Source organism: Drosophila melanogaster, chromosome 3L, assembly GCF_000001215.4.
Source record: "Drosophila melanogaster chromosome 3L".
Lineage (NCBI taxonomy): Eukaryota > Metazoa > Arthropoda > Insecta > Diptera > Drosophilidae > Drosophila > Drosophila melanogaster.
This window is the reverse complement of record NT_037436.4, coordinates 14,910,045-14,925,648: the sequence shown is the minus strand read 5'-3', so window position 1 is coordinate 14,925,648 and position 15,604 is coordinate 14,910,045. Positions and strand designations below refer to the sequence as shown.

At 39.2% G+C, this 15,604-nt stretch overlaps 1 protein-coding gene across 3 annotated transcripts in view; it reads right to left on the bottom strand.

Annotated features, from left to right (window-relative positions):
- DCX-EMAP (Doublecortin-domain-containing echinoderm-microtubule-associated protein) overlaps window positions 1-15,604 on the bottom strand; it is a 39,103-nt gene that overhangs the window by 17,259 nt on the left and 6,240 nt on the right. The window contains exon 1 of one of the 3 annotated variants that reach the window (NM_140472.2): window positions 3,758-3,957. The exons of the other annotated variants lie outside the window; for them this stretch is intronic. The gene's annotated coding sequence lies outside the window, so the exon portion shown is untranslated. Of the gene's footprint in view, window positions 1-3,757; window positions 3,958-15,604 lie in introns of those variants that run through there. 3 annotated transcript variants of the gene reach the window in all.

The following is a 15,604-nucleotide window of genomic DNA, read 5'->3' as shown; positions in this document are numbered from 1 at the left end:
AGAAACATTTGCTGCATGAGCTATTGGCCAACGCTTAGGCCGTGGGCCAATATACGAGTTATGGCCCAGCCCATATTGGATGTGCATCGATGGAGTAGGCATCCACACCTTGTCGAGCAGAGATGTGGTGGATTATCGCACTTGAGGAACTAGTTCGTGTGCAATTAAGTTGAACAGCCTATATGGCAGATAGTTGTCTTAAGAGCCTTTCACAGACCTTGTGATCTCATAACTAATAAATTCATTTTGCAAACAGTTTTCGTCGAAATTCTCTGTTCAAAGTAAAATTTAATTTTAATATTAAAATTTGATTTATTATAATATATGGATATTAGCATCGTTGACCAGGCTTTTGCAATGTCGTAGGATTCTATGGACTATTTATCATCTGCTGTTGAAAGCGTTTATTGAGTCATCCTTGCGACAGGATCAATATTATAAATAATATAAGTTCGGATACGGTTAAATATTTGAAAGGGAATTTATTTTGATCAAAGTCAAATTTTAAAAGTATTTTATACTAATTATTTACTTAATCCTTTTTTGATAAAACTTTAATTGATAGCTTAGAAAAAAGATTGTTGTCTTGTTCTTATTGAATAATATGCATAGGCGTATAAACAGAAACTAATCATGAGTAGCCCCGAATAAACAAATCTTCTTCAATTCGTTTTGGTTATAGTTCAGAAAATCGGTCAACTTTGATGGATAAATCACGAAATGAAGTATGCATGCCCACATCTACAAAAATATCCCTTGCGGAGTGTTTGTATGCGTGCCAAAAGAGCCGTATAACTTTCACTGGCGAAAGAGTCTCAAAGGAAAGCGCTATGGTAGAAGAGGAAGAAGTGGAGCGTGCTTGGGTTTTCCCCGCTTTTCCTCGTATTGCTTTTGTCGCTGCTTTGTTTTCCACTGTGTTGTGTTGTGTTTCCTTTGCCTTTGCCCTCTGAGACGGCCACTTTCGCTCTCCGCTTTCGGCACTCACATTCACATTCACACTCACATTCGCATTCGCATTCGCATTGGTGTTTGCTAGGATTTTTGTTTGTATTGGACTTGGTGGTGCTATTGGTGTTGGCCTGCTTTTGGATTTATGTTGATGTATAGTTTTGCGGCAGGTGCGGATTGGGGCGGAGAAGCAGGGGGTAAATTGAGGTCCGTTCTTGGGCAACTTGATGTGGTAGTTTAGCTTATTGCTTTTCACTTTGAAGTGGCTTATATGGATATTTATTACCATGTCGGTTGTATTTGAATTTCCCGAGCAAGAAGCACGCGCCAGCTTTCTGACTCTCACACTTTTCTCTCTCTTTTTCTTATATGCTGCTCGGATTGCACCAGTATTGCCTTTGATATGGTGGCCTACGGCAATACTTCAACGTCTACGCAGCCTTCTTCCATTTCGCCTAACTTTTTCCTCTCCCATTGCTTTGTGAATGAAAATGCATGAAATACATGGCTTTCTTTCAGGCCGGTTATTGCCCATTGCTAGGCTCACTCGCTCGGTTTTCATTTGGGAAATTATGAAAATAATTAGCATACACCAGGAGAAAAAATCCTAGTTATTAGATTGCATATTGCGATTTCTGCCTGCGGTCAGTTTCGTTGCCATATTTGTTTGTGGCCACGACAGCTGCACAAATGAATCGGACAGAAATGGGTTTGGGGATTCTGATTTCGGGCTGCTCATTAATAATTTTATGCTCTTTTGTTTGCTTTGTGGGTGTTTGTCTGGCATTGTCACTTGGCCCGGCATTTAATGCGGTTGTCCAAACAAGTTTTGGCGAAAAGCTCGGAAGCTCGGCTCGGAAAATGCTGAATATGCGACACCGCAATTATGTGTTGCTTACTTATGGGGATGGCCCACAGGGCGTATGAGAGTTGCCACGCTGTTGCTTGCTACAATAAATAACCAAATAACCAACTGTCTATTTTACCATGTTTAAGATATTTAATTTATTCATTAAATTATAGAGAAAATGTAATTGGAAATAATGAACGGAATGTTATCGACACTTTGTAATGCACTAACAATTTGATTTAGCTAATAATTTGCTATACTAACATTAGTTGAATCTAACGATAACTAAAAAATCTTTTCTTATTGTTTATCTTATTGCTTATTTCTTATTATGCTTATCGCATAAGCAGATGCATAAGTAGAGCACTTTTGTATTGGAATATTGGAATATAAATTCCAAAATTCGTAGCATAAACTCAGTCTTTAATGCCAGCTCAGTTTACCTCACATTTATCTTGAAGGTTAGCGTCAAGATTAATTTTGTTAGCTCGACCTTTTTGGCCATTTGTGCTTGTTGCCTTTCGTTTCTCGGAGCGTGTCGAAATAAATCGTCTTAGTTCTGTTGGCTTGCTTTGACTTTAATTGAATTAAATTGATTTTGCTCCACTTGCCAGCCGGCAGTCATCAATTGCCAGACGCCAGGTGAGAATGAGCTGCTCCTGTTGCCAACGCACTTGATATAAATAGAATTTTCTAATCTAGCCCCCTCGCACCGCAAATTTGACATGACAATCAACTCAACTTGGACACGTATTAGAGACGCACACACTTACTTAAACACACACAGGCACACCCTCACTGCGATCCAATGTTTATGTTTTTCCAATCAATTGTGTCACAAACATGGCTATGAAAATAAATACGACCCAAACCACCCACAGGACATTCTGTTACTGTTGTGCTCCGAACGGATAAACATAGACACGCACACAGGGACTTAGATACAGATACATTTGATGGCCATTCTCTGGCATAAAACAATAACAAAAGCGTGTTCAACGTGGACAATGAACCGAAAATGAAAATGAAAACTCGCCGAAATTGATAGATACATAGATACAAGTTCGGCTGATGGGATAGCGGGATAGCGGGATCCGTGGCATATGAAACTGCAATTTACAACCATTGTGTGACGGTCATTCAGTGATTGTTTGGACAGTGGCACAAAAGTGATTGACTGCGCACACAACTTTTAAGTGGAAACTCGATTGCTCACTCTATTTGACTTGTGGCCACAGTGGAAAAAGTTTGTTCAAGTTTAACGACTGCCATATTTGCTGACGGTGCTATAGAGGTGAACATTTGCGGTGAAGTTTGATTCCTGTGAACAGTGGTACAATGTCAGGAAAAGATTTTCAATCGGCAAAATAGACAAACGATTTTGAAGATTACATAACTATTCCCCTATATAACATTCATAATTATAGAATATTTATTTTTAAGGCATTAATTTCTGTAATCCCTAGCAAAGCCCTGTAACTTCTATAATTCTTAGGATAATGGCTTACTTAATTGATTAATAAACATGTATTTTTTAAGAAATGTAATTAGCAAAATACAACTAAAATTTGAACATTATTATATATTTCCCCTGCATTTTTGGCTTCACTGTACTCTGAAAGTGTTGGTAATACCACGCAAATGCGTAGCTGCCATTTTCGTTGCCGTTCTGTTCAGTTTATGGAAATTCGAAATATTTTCATAAAAGCCACAAGAACGGCCAGAATAATTCACATTTTGGCCATGCGATGACATCGCATGCATTTTTTCCCAGCCCGAATTTTCCCGTAAGTACGTTTTTCTGTGTTTGCTGGGAATTGCTAGTGGGTCAACACCACTGGTGGCCATGTTTTCAATTTCCATTGTTGCTGTCATGTCTGCACTGCACTAGGATCCACCACTATCACCACCTCCACATCCGCCTCCATTTCGAGGCTCAAGTTGTTAATAAAAGTTTACCGATTTTCGGACGTCGCAAGAATGATTACTGCCACACTGCACACAATTTAAAGTTTTTCCCGCTCATACATAAATCAGCGAACGGAAAATCCTTCTCGAGCGCTACGAAGAAACGCACACGACAAAAAATATTGTCCGCGAAAGTTGGCCGATTCGATGCGATGCGTGCAAAGTTGTTTAGTGAGGAACTTGAACTGGACACGGCCGAAACTAAAGTTGGCCAAAACTGAACTTGGCCAAAAACGCTAAACGCAAAATGGTACAAAGTGTGCCATGGCGGTGGCTTCGGGTTGGTCGACGGTAAAATTAATAAAAGTCGTAATAATACTCGCAATTTCCTTTTAGCGCCGCCCTGCCATCGCGCATTTTCCTTTGGCTTTGTTTCCTTTTGCCTTTTGCATAATTTTTTCAGTAAAATATATATGTACATGCCGACATACATACATATACTTTTCTTGGCTTTTCCCTCGCTGTGTGGAAATTCCACAGCTCTTTTTCCGATGCTGGACGTTGAGAAGTTTTTGATTTAAATAGTTTGGCCTGGCATTTTACTGCTTGCTTGGCTGGAATTTTTTAGCTGCCATCGACTCCTACAAGTCGCTATTATTTTTATTGTGTTTTCTCGTTCGGATTCCTCGTCTGCCACGGGCGGATTATTATTAGTAAACATTATGGACAAGGTTAGGTCATGATGGTTTTCCCGCCCCATTGCCGCTTCTCTAGCGGAAGTTGGGCAGCCGGGGCTGACTTATCGTCGCCATTTTCAGCGACGAGTATTCGTGCATAAATAATTTGTTAGGCATTTATTATTTGTTTTAGGTGTAAATATTTCAAGCTCACAAGTGAAGCGGCCTGCAGAAAAGAGGTCGAGGTTTATAGCTTAATTATTCCCATGCATGAAACGAGCCTGCTTTAAGCCTCCTCCGTTTCCAAGAAGGAAGAAATTTCTTCCCGCCATTGTTCGGTAACCCCTTTTTGTACGGTCCCGGGCTTTTTTTTTTATTTCCTCCCAGCACACACGCATATAATACATAATTTTTTATGATTTATAAAATGTTTGCCTGTGCGTCTGCACGGGAAGAGGAGTGGTATAATTTTAATTATTTCCTACATGTGCGCGGTTTATTAATGGCCACGTCAGCTCAGCTCGGCTTATACTTCTTTTTGGTTTGGCTTGGTTTGTCCCTAACCTCTCGCTTTTTAATGGAGGTCAACTTTAGTTGGACAAAAAAAAAATGCATAAAGATTTATTGCATTTGACAAGTTTTTGTTAATGATTATGGCACGTGCTATGGTAGCCGTTTTTGCCAAGGTTTGGCGACCGCTTTTTCTACTTTAATTTACAATCCCCTTGGAGGAAAGCAATAACCTTTGAAGGATGTAGTTTGTGTGCTTACACAGAACAAAATATATGAATTAGAGTAAATTTGAATAATACAAGTGTGCCATTTGTTCACAAAATAAAAATTGTTGTCTAAGAAATTATTACTAAGTCAGTAAAACCGTAAAAAAAATATAAAACAAATTTTTACCGACATGTGAAAAATAGTTAGATGATTTGGTATCAATTAAAAATTCTATGTTCTTAGAAGCATGCATAATTGATTTCACTGTTACTTTTCTGAAATTACAAGTAGAAGGCAGTGGGTTTCCTTACTTTATCAGATAAATATTCAATATCCTGAGACATGTGTGTCCTTTGCCACCGAAGTCACGCACTGTCAATAAATTAATATAAATGTCACTTGCCAGACTGCAACCCATAAATTTTTCAATCATTTGGACAACGCAGCAGTTTTTCCACCCTGGACCACGCCCACTTTATGTGCCTGCGGAGGCGAAGGGGGTGTATCCCGGTGGAAATACCATTACACGGGAGCACAAAACTGATTTGAATTTAATTACTTGCTTGGCATATTTTGTTATTTTTCCGTAGACCGTTAAACGTTATGCAAATTGCTTCGACTTACAATACAAGAAAATGTTTCTTTTCTGTTGCCACTCGCTGACAAATTGTTGATGAACGTTGAATATATATTTTCTTTTGTGGTGGTGCCAAGTGGGAGGGAATGAGTGGGCGTGGGGGGGGGGGTCTTAGGAGGTGTATGGTATCCGTAATTGCATTTGCGTGCCGGAGAGCGGGAGACGTTAATGAGCGCTACCGAAACGCGCTGGAATGTCAGCCTTAGTAAATCATCATGCCAAAAGCAATGGCCAGCCTTGACGTTTTGCCATAGGAAGGTGATGGGTGGGCTAGTGGGTGTTTGGTGGGTGAATAAGTGGGTGGATTGGACATGGTCACAGATATGGTGAGGCTGCGTGGGTGGGCGGGTTCTCAATGCAGGGTGTGGTCCTCTCACACTCACTTGCATATCACATGTGTCCTTAGCATAGCCAGTGACATTTTCTGCTCCATTATTTTCATCATGTCTGACAGACGACATTTCAACATGCAACTAGCAACTAACGGGGGCAGCTAACACATACCGCCTTTCCATCTCGCATTTCCCATTTTACACGGCTCACCCCTACAGTAACACGTATGGTAAGTGTAACTCGAACTGCGAAGTGTACACAGCGAGAATTGGTGCGACACTTTTGTGGAAATAACCACATGTACTGCAATCCAGTTGCCAATATTAAAACGATCATCCTAATTCAGTATGTTCTTATGAACGGTGATATTTTATGAACTATAAATCTTAAAAGGTTAAGATTAAGAACTCAAAATATTTTTCACCCTTTTTCCTCGAACTCCTAATTGCTGATTAACGGCTTTCTGAAAGCGTTATTCTTTGATTTGTATTTTTAATTTTTATAATAATTTTATAATTTATAATATAATTTTTACCAGTGCAGTGCATCTGGAAAGTGCTGCCAAGCTGGCTCGCCACACTACTCCCACTTCTGCTCAAGTCGGCCATTTCGTCCTGTCTGCTTTAGACACCAATATATTATGCCATTGTCATGGTGTGCGTGCGCGTGTATCTGTCTGCGGTATGTATGTGTGAGTGGCAGTTCCCCGTTGCATGTGCCCTGCACGAGTGTGCAGTGCCAGAAACCCTCACTAGTGCCTATTGGTACCCTCTCATCCATCCATCCACCTACTAGATTTCACAACTCTCAGGGGTCCTTCGTCCTTTTCCGACTCCTTCTTACGCATTCAGCCCATCTCATTCGTTTAGGTCGAGTCAGCATTTTGCATTGCAAATATTTATACCCTACTTAGTTTGAGTTTTATGTGCGAGCCCATAGAGTTTGCTCTGACTGCCACGGTTTGGAATCGGGAATTGGTCTGAGTGTGAAATGCAGACAGTCAAGTTAGATTAGCATGCACGGATACAACCGCATTTACAAATTAGAGCTGTCTGAAATCGGAAATTCCACGTAAGATTCTGGGAAACCCTTTGTAGTTATTCTACTTCTAATTAAAAATTTGGGCTTTACTTTTTGTTTTCTGCAAAAATTCTTTAGTTCTTTATTAAATTCCTTATTAATAAGTCAATATTGATAATAAATAATAATAAATAATAAAGTAATAAAACATAAAGTTTTATTTAAATTATTATTATGGTTTGAATAATTAAATAATTGAATTTTACTCAACGGCTCGTTATAAGGAGTTGTTCAGTTATTTCAATTTGTTTATTTTATCTAAAATATAAAAAAAAATTATCTATCTAAATTCAAAATAATCTTAATGCACTTTTAGGCTCCTTATAAGAAATCTTAAAATTAAATTTTTAGCACTTTCGCTAAACAGCAATCTTTACTGTGCGAGGACCGCTTGTCCTTGTGCATTTTGGGAGCTTCGTTTGGTTTGACGTGCCATTTTTGCAACACCACATGCCATGCAATTAATTTGGAGCAATTGCACGGCATCGAAAATAATATACAGAGATGGAATATTGTAAATGCCATCTAGACATATTTCGCATGCAAATTTGACACTTTTTGCCTCATTATTTGACGCCATAATAATAATTTTGTGCCGGGCAGAATGCCAGCAGCATATTTCATTTAATGCCAGCGTGTGTGTGAGTTAATAAGGAAATATCCTTTTACACATGTGACCCTAATAATTTCCCCGAGTTCTTAGGTTCTGAGAGCAGGCTGCATTACTAATAATAATGCCATTGTATGCATGCGTATCTGTGTGTGTGTCTGTGTGATGATGCGGTGGTATTGGTGGGGTATTTTGTGCTGTGTTGTGATTTATTGCATTCGTGTGCCAGATTTTACAAATGTAATACGCCACACTATGGCACCGATCCCTTGCCATCCTACTCCACCCCCGCCACCATCATGCATATGCAAAGTTTCGAATATTTTGCCTTGGAAATGTGTCACAGTGTGCGTGTGTATCTGTGTGGCATATAAGGAGGGGGTGTGTATATCCGTATGAGTGTGTGTGGAGGAGCTCTCGCATAAATATTCCGTACGGAGTCATATTTCTTTCTTTCGTTTTGTATGCGCTCCACTCCTTCAAAGTGGCGTGGACATACGTGTCGGAATTATTTGACTTCCGTTTTCCCCGTTCCGTTTCCGTTTCGCCTCTTTTCGGCTTCAGTTTCATTGTCAGCTTTCGGCTTGGGCATAAGATGAATATGAAATTTTTATTAGCTGGCAAAAGTTGTAAATGCAAATTTGTTAACCGAATCGTACAGAGGTCTCCTGTTGCTCACAGGATCGGATCACCTGGCGCATGATGTAAGCGGAACTTGTCAATTCACAGAGCATAAAAATGCGGATTTCTTGAATGCATTCGTATGCCACAAAATCATTTGCGCAATCTTGAAACTAAAATGCTGCCAGTCAATGGCAAATGCACATAGAATCTGTAAAACTGTGAACTGTGATGGCCTTCTCTTTAGTTATTACGTATACGCACTCAAACACACTTACACACGTGCAATCGAAATGGGAAAAGGAAACTATCTGTGGCAATGCGCATAACTATGCATAATTGTTGTAAAATGTCTGAGCTCGAAAATCTGATAAATTATAACTAAAAAGTTTTTGAGTGCGCCAGCAGAATTTTAAGCAATTCCAGCCACGCCCAGCTGGGCAACAAAGGCAAGTGGTCCCCGTTCCATGCGAAAGTGTAACTGAATCCCATGCAAAAGCCGAAAGTTGAAACATATTCAATTTATGACTTTAGATGAAAATTCCCCCAGCATTTAAATCACTTATGCACTTAATCAGTGCACTTAAAATGCAAGAGAAGTGCCACAGCAGAGACACTCTGACAGAAGCTATGGCAAGAAATTTGCAATCGTTTCGCAGGCACTTGTTAACAACGTTTTTTGGCCTACCCTTAAAATTCAAAAAGCGAAGTATAGTTATAATATAATATATTTTTCTACCATTGACACATTCAAATTGTATTGAATTGTAATAACTAAGTAACTGGATGCGTCTAAGTTAATCTATAAAATGGTGTAAAAAATAAAATATTACGAAATTTCGTTTGGGTATGATAACAAGTACCATAATGATTAAAAATCAATTTTTAAATGCCTGAAAAGTACTTGCATTGTCTTAACTTCATTCTTTCTCTACTTTGCTGATCGGTGTATTGATTGGAGTGAGTGTACGCCATTTGGTTTAAGATTGCTTTTGGGGTAGCCAAGAGAAAATGTTGACACTTTTGATTACGCAGTATAATAGTGTGCCCACCCCGAAATTCCTACTTCCACTCGCATAAGTTTCGCCTCGATCAACAATCGACATGAGAGGGAAGTGATTCGAAGTGTATATTTACATGTGAGGTCTGCAGGAATGCATTCACAGCCGATTCCTTGGCCCAGAAATCACGTAGGGTCGCCTTCTCCGGCGGCTCCCTCTGCGGATAAGCGGTCATCTCCGTTGTGGTCGATTCGGCGTACATCGATGTTGATTGCGATTACACTTACAATGCCAATTACACCGACACGCACACGCATACAAAGGCGTATACCACCACACTCTCACTCGGACTACTTAGCCTAGTTTTGGACAATATATATATTTTTTTTTTTGGTTATACCACCACACGCCTTGACTCGGATTTGGAAACAAATGAATTTAGAGCACGTGACAATTTGCGCCTTTGATTTATGCGCCAAGGTTTTCTCGACGCTTATTTATGCTATATTTATTTTTGGGCGTAATTTGAATAATACGTCCGTATAAAAAAGCATTTATCACAGTTGATATAATTAATGTCACTTGCACAACAAATGTTAAATATGAATTTGCACAACTGCGTCAGCCGTCGAGTCAAGGAAATATTTTCGGAAATTAAATCGCTGGCTGAACGATTTCGGGCGCGTGGGCAGAGTCCTTTCAAAAGAGGTCCTTTGGCCGGAGAGTTTTCCATGTAACCGCATTAGTCGCTGCTAGACACCAAACTGTGCCTACAGTCGTGCTGAAAAGTTTGGTCAGGCGCGTTTTCCAAACCGCAGGCCACAGCAAACAATATGACGCAAAATATTGCACCGCATACATAAACATAAGCCAAGGGGGTCGGAAAATCCAGGGGAAGCGAAGGAAAATCGCTGGAGAGAGGGGCAAGGAGATGGCTGACGTAGAAGGAAGAAGCAGCAGCGTCTTGTCACATTGCGCCTGTATGTGTGACATGGTCTAATGGCATTTTCAAATAGCTTAGCGCAAAAACTTCATACGACCGTCACTCACTCACACAGGCGCTTTTCACAAAGACTCACTTACACTCTCTCAACTTGTCAGGCCATCAACAACGACAACAGCAACAACAACAAGAATAACACCACCGCCAGGAACCCCAACAAACAGTTACAACAACAACAGGACAACAACAATGGCGACGTTTCAATTGCATTTCCGTTTGTACCAGTTTTCATTTCAAAACTCATAAGTTTCAGACGACATCAACGACGAGGACGTGACCAGCGGGCTCGTCCTCTTCGTCTAGCCACTTCTTCTTCTTACACTTAAAAAAATACCCCACGAATTTTAAATGATCTTATTTTCAGGCTAATCTTTGTTTATCATTTGAATGAGTTTTTTTATGATACAATTTCCAATGTAACACCTGAAGTAAAAGCTTCAAAATTCATATTTCATGAAGCAATATGGGTAGACAAACAAAAATGCTAACTGATTTTTCATTTCCATTTTATATTTCGTGTAAATTACATTATAAAGTACATTTCTATAGTTTCTGTAAATTGATTTCACTGCATCGAAGGGAACACACTGCGGTTGGCAGCGCGGGACAACTGTTTGCAAATTCTAAAAAGTTTTCAATATGTTTGACGACGTGTGCCACACACAATGGGTGGAAAACACTTTTTGCTTATTTAAGCGAAGGTGGAAAATAACGCAGTTAAACGAGAAAGTTTTCATTCGGAAATAATGGAAGGATTATCAAAAACCACGCACTTTGCTTATATTATTTTATGTTTGTATCAGCATAATATTTTAAAAAGAGTTATTTCATTAAAAACTTGGAATATCATATTTTAACTCTCTTTCAAAACATTGAGCTATTGTTATTCTGTTTAATCACCAATGAGATAAATCAAAAAGAAAAAATCGTAAACATGGAGGAGGATTTTTAAACATATTACATTTCCTATGTTCATTTAATAGCACTGCAAAAACAACAGATGATTTAATGTTTGTAATTTTAATGAATTACATGCTCTCAATAAAGATTTTTAACAACATTACATTTGGTTTTTCTACGTTAAAAAAGCTAACGGAAAAGAGAATAATTATGACATTACGAAAAAAAAGATTATTTCCCTCGTTTAAAAGCAATCTCGATAACCTCTAATGCAATTAATTCACATCCACAGTTGGTTATTATTAATACAGAGCTTCGTATTAATTAAATATTTTTCACTTTAAAGAAGCCGTTTTTATCCAATGATTGAGTACCCCAAAAAGTATGGTATAAAAGGTGGCCGAGTAATACCGATTTGGTGTGTTTTTTATCGGACCAACTACCATTTAGTTCCCTTGTGCTGCGGGCCAGCTCTCTCAAGTGAAAGTTGTTGTCTGAGGGAAAAACAACGGAAGTTTGCCCCTCAACCCGGAACCCATAACGCCGCAGCCCACCGTAACCACTATCCTGGTACTTCCACTTTACCACTTGAGCCGCTTGACAACTTTCACCATTAGCGGAACAACGGACAGACAACACCAGCACACTCACTCACAATATGGCACACACAAGTCGATTTCGTAGTCAGCGCCATCAATTCGAGCTGAAGACATTCCCCAGCCGCTTTTCCAGCTTTTCCAGCCCACACCCCTTTCTGGAGGCCTGTGTTTTATTGCTCTGTGCGCTTTGAGGGCGACAGGAATGTTGGCCGAGTGCTTTACAGCACCACGGTCCGATGGATTGAGTTGTTTTGCATAGTTTAAAGTCGAGTGACGTCAGTCACAAAATTATGAAAATATTATATCCAGTGGGCTGCATTCGTAACTCCGGAAAATTCAAAAAGATGTGGGTGTACGAGTGTAAATAATTTATTTATTCCTTTATGCCTTTCGGGGAAAAAACGTTTAGACGACTTCCCTGGCTGCGAGGAATTTGTTGTCATTTATTACAGTTGCTGCCAGTTGGCCACTTGCTTTTTTGGCAACAGCCGAGTCCGTGTTGCCAAACGTAGAGCGAATAAACAAATAGCCAAATAACCAAAAAAAAAAATTCCAACAAATTCTAATTACTGTCATTTGGCTCTGGTCTAAGTTTTTCTCGGAGTTTGCGGCTTTCCGTTCTTGGCAACTTGTGCTCTGGACCAGCATAAATTGGCTTCCGAGCAGCCAAAAAGTTCTGCGACTCGCTCTTCTTTTGATTAAGTTAATATATTTTAATTTTGTTTTATGGACACGGGAAGTAGTAAAAACGAGTGAAATTATTACAGCTCATTGAAAACAAAACAACAGTCGTTTACCATTTATGGACTCGTTAAAGTGGATTACTTCTGCGGCTGTTTCAATAAGGGTCAAATGAGGAAAAGAGCGAGTATCTTCGATGATTTAAATGGCCAATTCTAATTTCCCTCTCGTAAAAGGGGTAAGCAAATAAGTTCAACCCTTTTTATGTAGCCTACTCGATAAACTTTTATAGTTTCTCCACCGTTACTGGCACTCGGAAACCTTCCAATTTCAACAGTTTAAACTGTCCTCGGCTATTTATTCAACACGCCGGCTCCTTGTTGTTGCTGGCGTTGCAATTAAAAACGCTGATATATGTTCTTTTTACAATTCAATAAATTTACGCAATGCTTTACTGTTGCCAGTCAACCCGGCGAACCTTCTCCATTCCCCTGGCTTTTAATGCAATATTTGTGTTCTCCTGTGCGCGCTTTTTGTATACAATTTATTTTGACTCTGTGGCGCGGCGAAACGATTCAGAATCTTGCAAACCAATGACAGTTTAATTAATTGCCGCACTGTAATGCGTTTTAAATTGTCATGTTTATACAGAAAAATCCAGCGAGTGCCTCTGTATTGGTCCAGCACGTCCTTTCTGCTTGTGGGCGAGTGGCAGGACAAGAGCTCACGGCATGTCCTTTTATTGCGAGTGTGTGGGTTGCTTAATGCCTGATTGTGGGACAATGAGGGAAATTGCCAGTAATAAAGCTATGGCATTATATTTTCAGTATGTGTAGAAATTATGTTATAATTTAAATCTGTTATTCAAAATAATCTCCAAAACATATTTATTCGTCTGATATTGTTTTGGTGCTAACTAAAATTGCACGAAATAGTTGAAATGCTCCAAATGAAATCATACATATTATTTAACCCATCAAAATGGAGAGGAACACCAAACGACTATTAAACTTTTATTTTATTTTAGAGGCTCCTTTTTTTTACTAGCACATGACAGGCACATTTAATAACTCAATGGCGAAAATAACCCACCGTAGGCCATTTATGGGCATGGATGTTTGCGGGCAGTAGGATGGCTGGCTGGTAATATTGTTTTTCATTTGTGTTTCATTGTTTTCAATAATTGTTATTATTGTCCGGAGCTGTTTTTCGATTTCAACACCTACATATTTTCATAGGAACTCGCACATGCGGTCGCTGCTGTCCCGACACCCGCAACCCGCCTCCCGTATTGCTAGTGCAATTTCAATGGCCGCAAACTACAACAATGAGCCATTTAAATGTCAACCACAATGAGGATCGGGTAAACATATATATGAATATTCACATATTTATGCACCGCACTCGTGCAAATGTGTGCGTTAAGCCACGGCATGCAACTGCTCTGATTTGATAAGACGCTTAAGTGCTTCGGTTGGACTAATTTATTAAAGTGCTTTATTAATGCCCTTACGAAATCCCAGCCCCAATTGCGTCGAGGCATCTGGATGCTCCTAATTGTTAGTCCTGCCCGAAGGAAAACTATAGCAGTCCAACAACAATGGCGGTCTGGGTCACATTTTCCAAGCCAATGCGCCTGCAACACGGCGAGAGCGTAATATTAATAGGCGTCTTCGTAAGCAAAATCTCTTGGCTCCCCGCCCAAGTTTCCATGGTTGTTGCTACTGCTGTTGCTGTAGCTTTTGCCATAATTGCAAAACGCCTTAAGGCTATAGACGCGTTCGAGCCCATACATATGTCCATACATATGTAAACACATAATTATGACTACAGAGGGTTGATCAAGGATTCTTAAGGAATAAATGTTGTCGAATAATACGGATTGATGCTGATTATCGTTTGCAATAAGTCAGTTATATGGAAATTCATATCGGAGACCAAAATATTGTATAAAATAACAAGGGCAGTTTATTATCACGAAAAAATAAAGGGCAGTAGAGCTTAATTACGTGTGTAATATCACTTTTACTTTAAAAATGTAAAAGTCCTTAAAATAATCGTTAAGCCAAAAATATACGTTATATCTTTACAAGCCTAATAGTTTACATAATATATATTATATACATATTATATATGTATATTATATTATATATTTTTTAAAATAATATATATCTTTAACAAAAAGTCCAAGTTTTTTGTTGGTTTCTGGAATAAACTGCAAAAACCTCCCTCTGTCGTATAGACAACATTTCAGCCTGCTGCATCTTCATTATGTGCGACCAAATTAAACACATACACGTAATACATGTTCTCAATCGAGCACGCATATTGTTCAACAATTTGGCGACTCAATTCGAACTTGACTCCAATTAGATTCGAAGGCGTGATACAAATTGTTTGTTATTGTTCCCGGCCTGAAAGCCATTTAATTATACAAGTAGTAATGTAATTTTTCAATAATCGAATCTATCCGCAGAATGGAGCAATTATTTCGGACCTTTTCATACGACCTGATTGGCAAACAAATTTAAATGAAAAAGTGCAAAAGGACAAAAAAATGGCAGCGAACAACAAATTAAGAATGCGATGAAAGGCGGCAATTAAACGGTAAAAATCCATGGCATTTCGCCTGGAAACTCCCCACCATCCTTCTGCCACTCCAGAATCTCGATGTGAATCCCCTGAATATCCTGATGCTGCAGCAGCTACGTGTGCCAACTGTCAATGCAATCAGTAGCCGTAATGCTGCACCGGCGGACAACTCAAAAATGTAAATCAAGCATGGCTCTGATGACGTAGTCAGAAAATCATTAAAATGAGCCCACAATGGCACCAGTAGATCCTGCCGAGAAGAGTCAGCAGCGGTCAACAATGCTGGACAGCAGAAAACAACAAAAAATGGCCAGTCTGTGTTTATATTTGTGTCGAGCAATTAAAAAATCATTGCAGCAGCAGCAAAGGAGCTGGAAAAGTTACGGAGTTTCGAACTGTGGAGTGATCAGGAAATTTTTTCTTATATAAAAGTTTAATGGATTT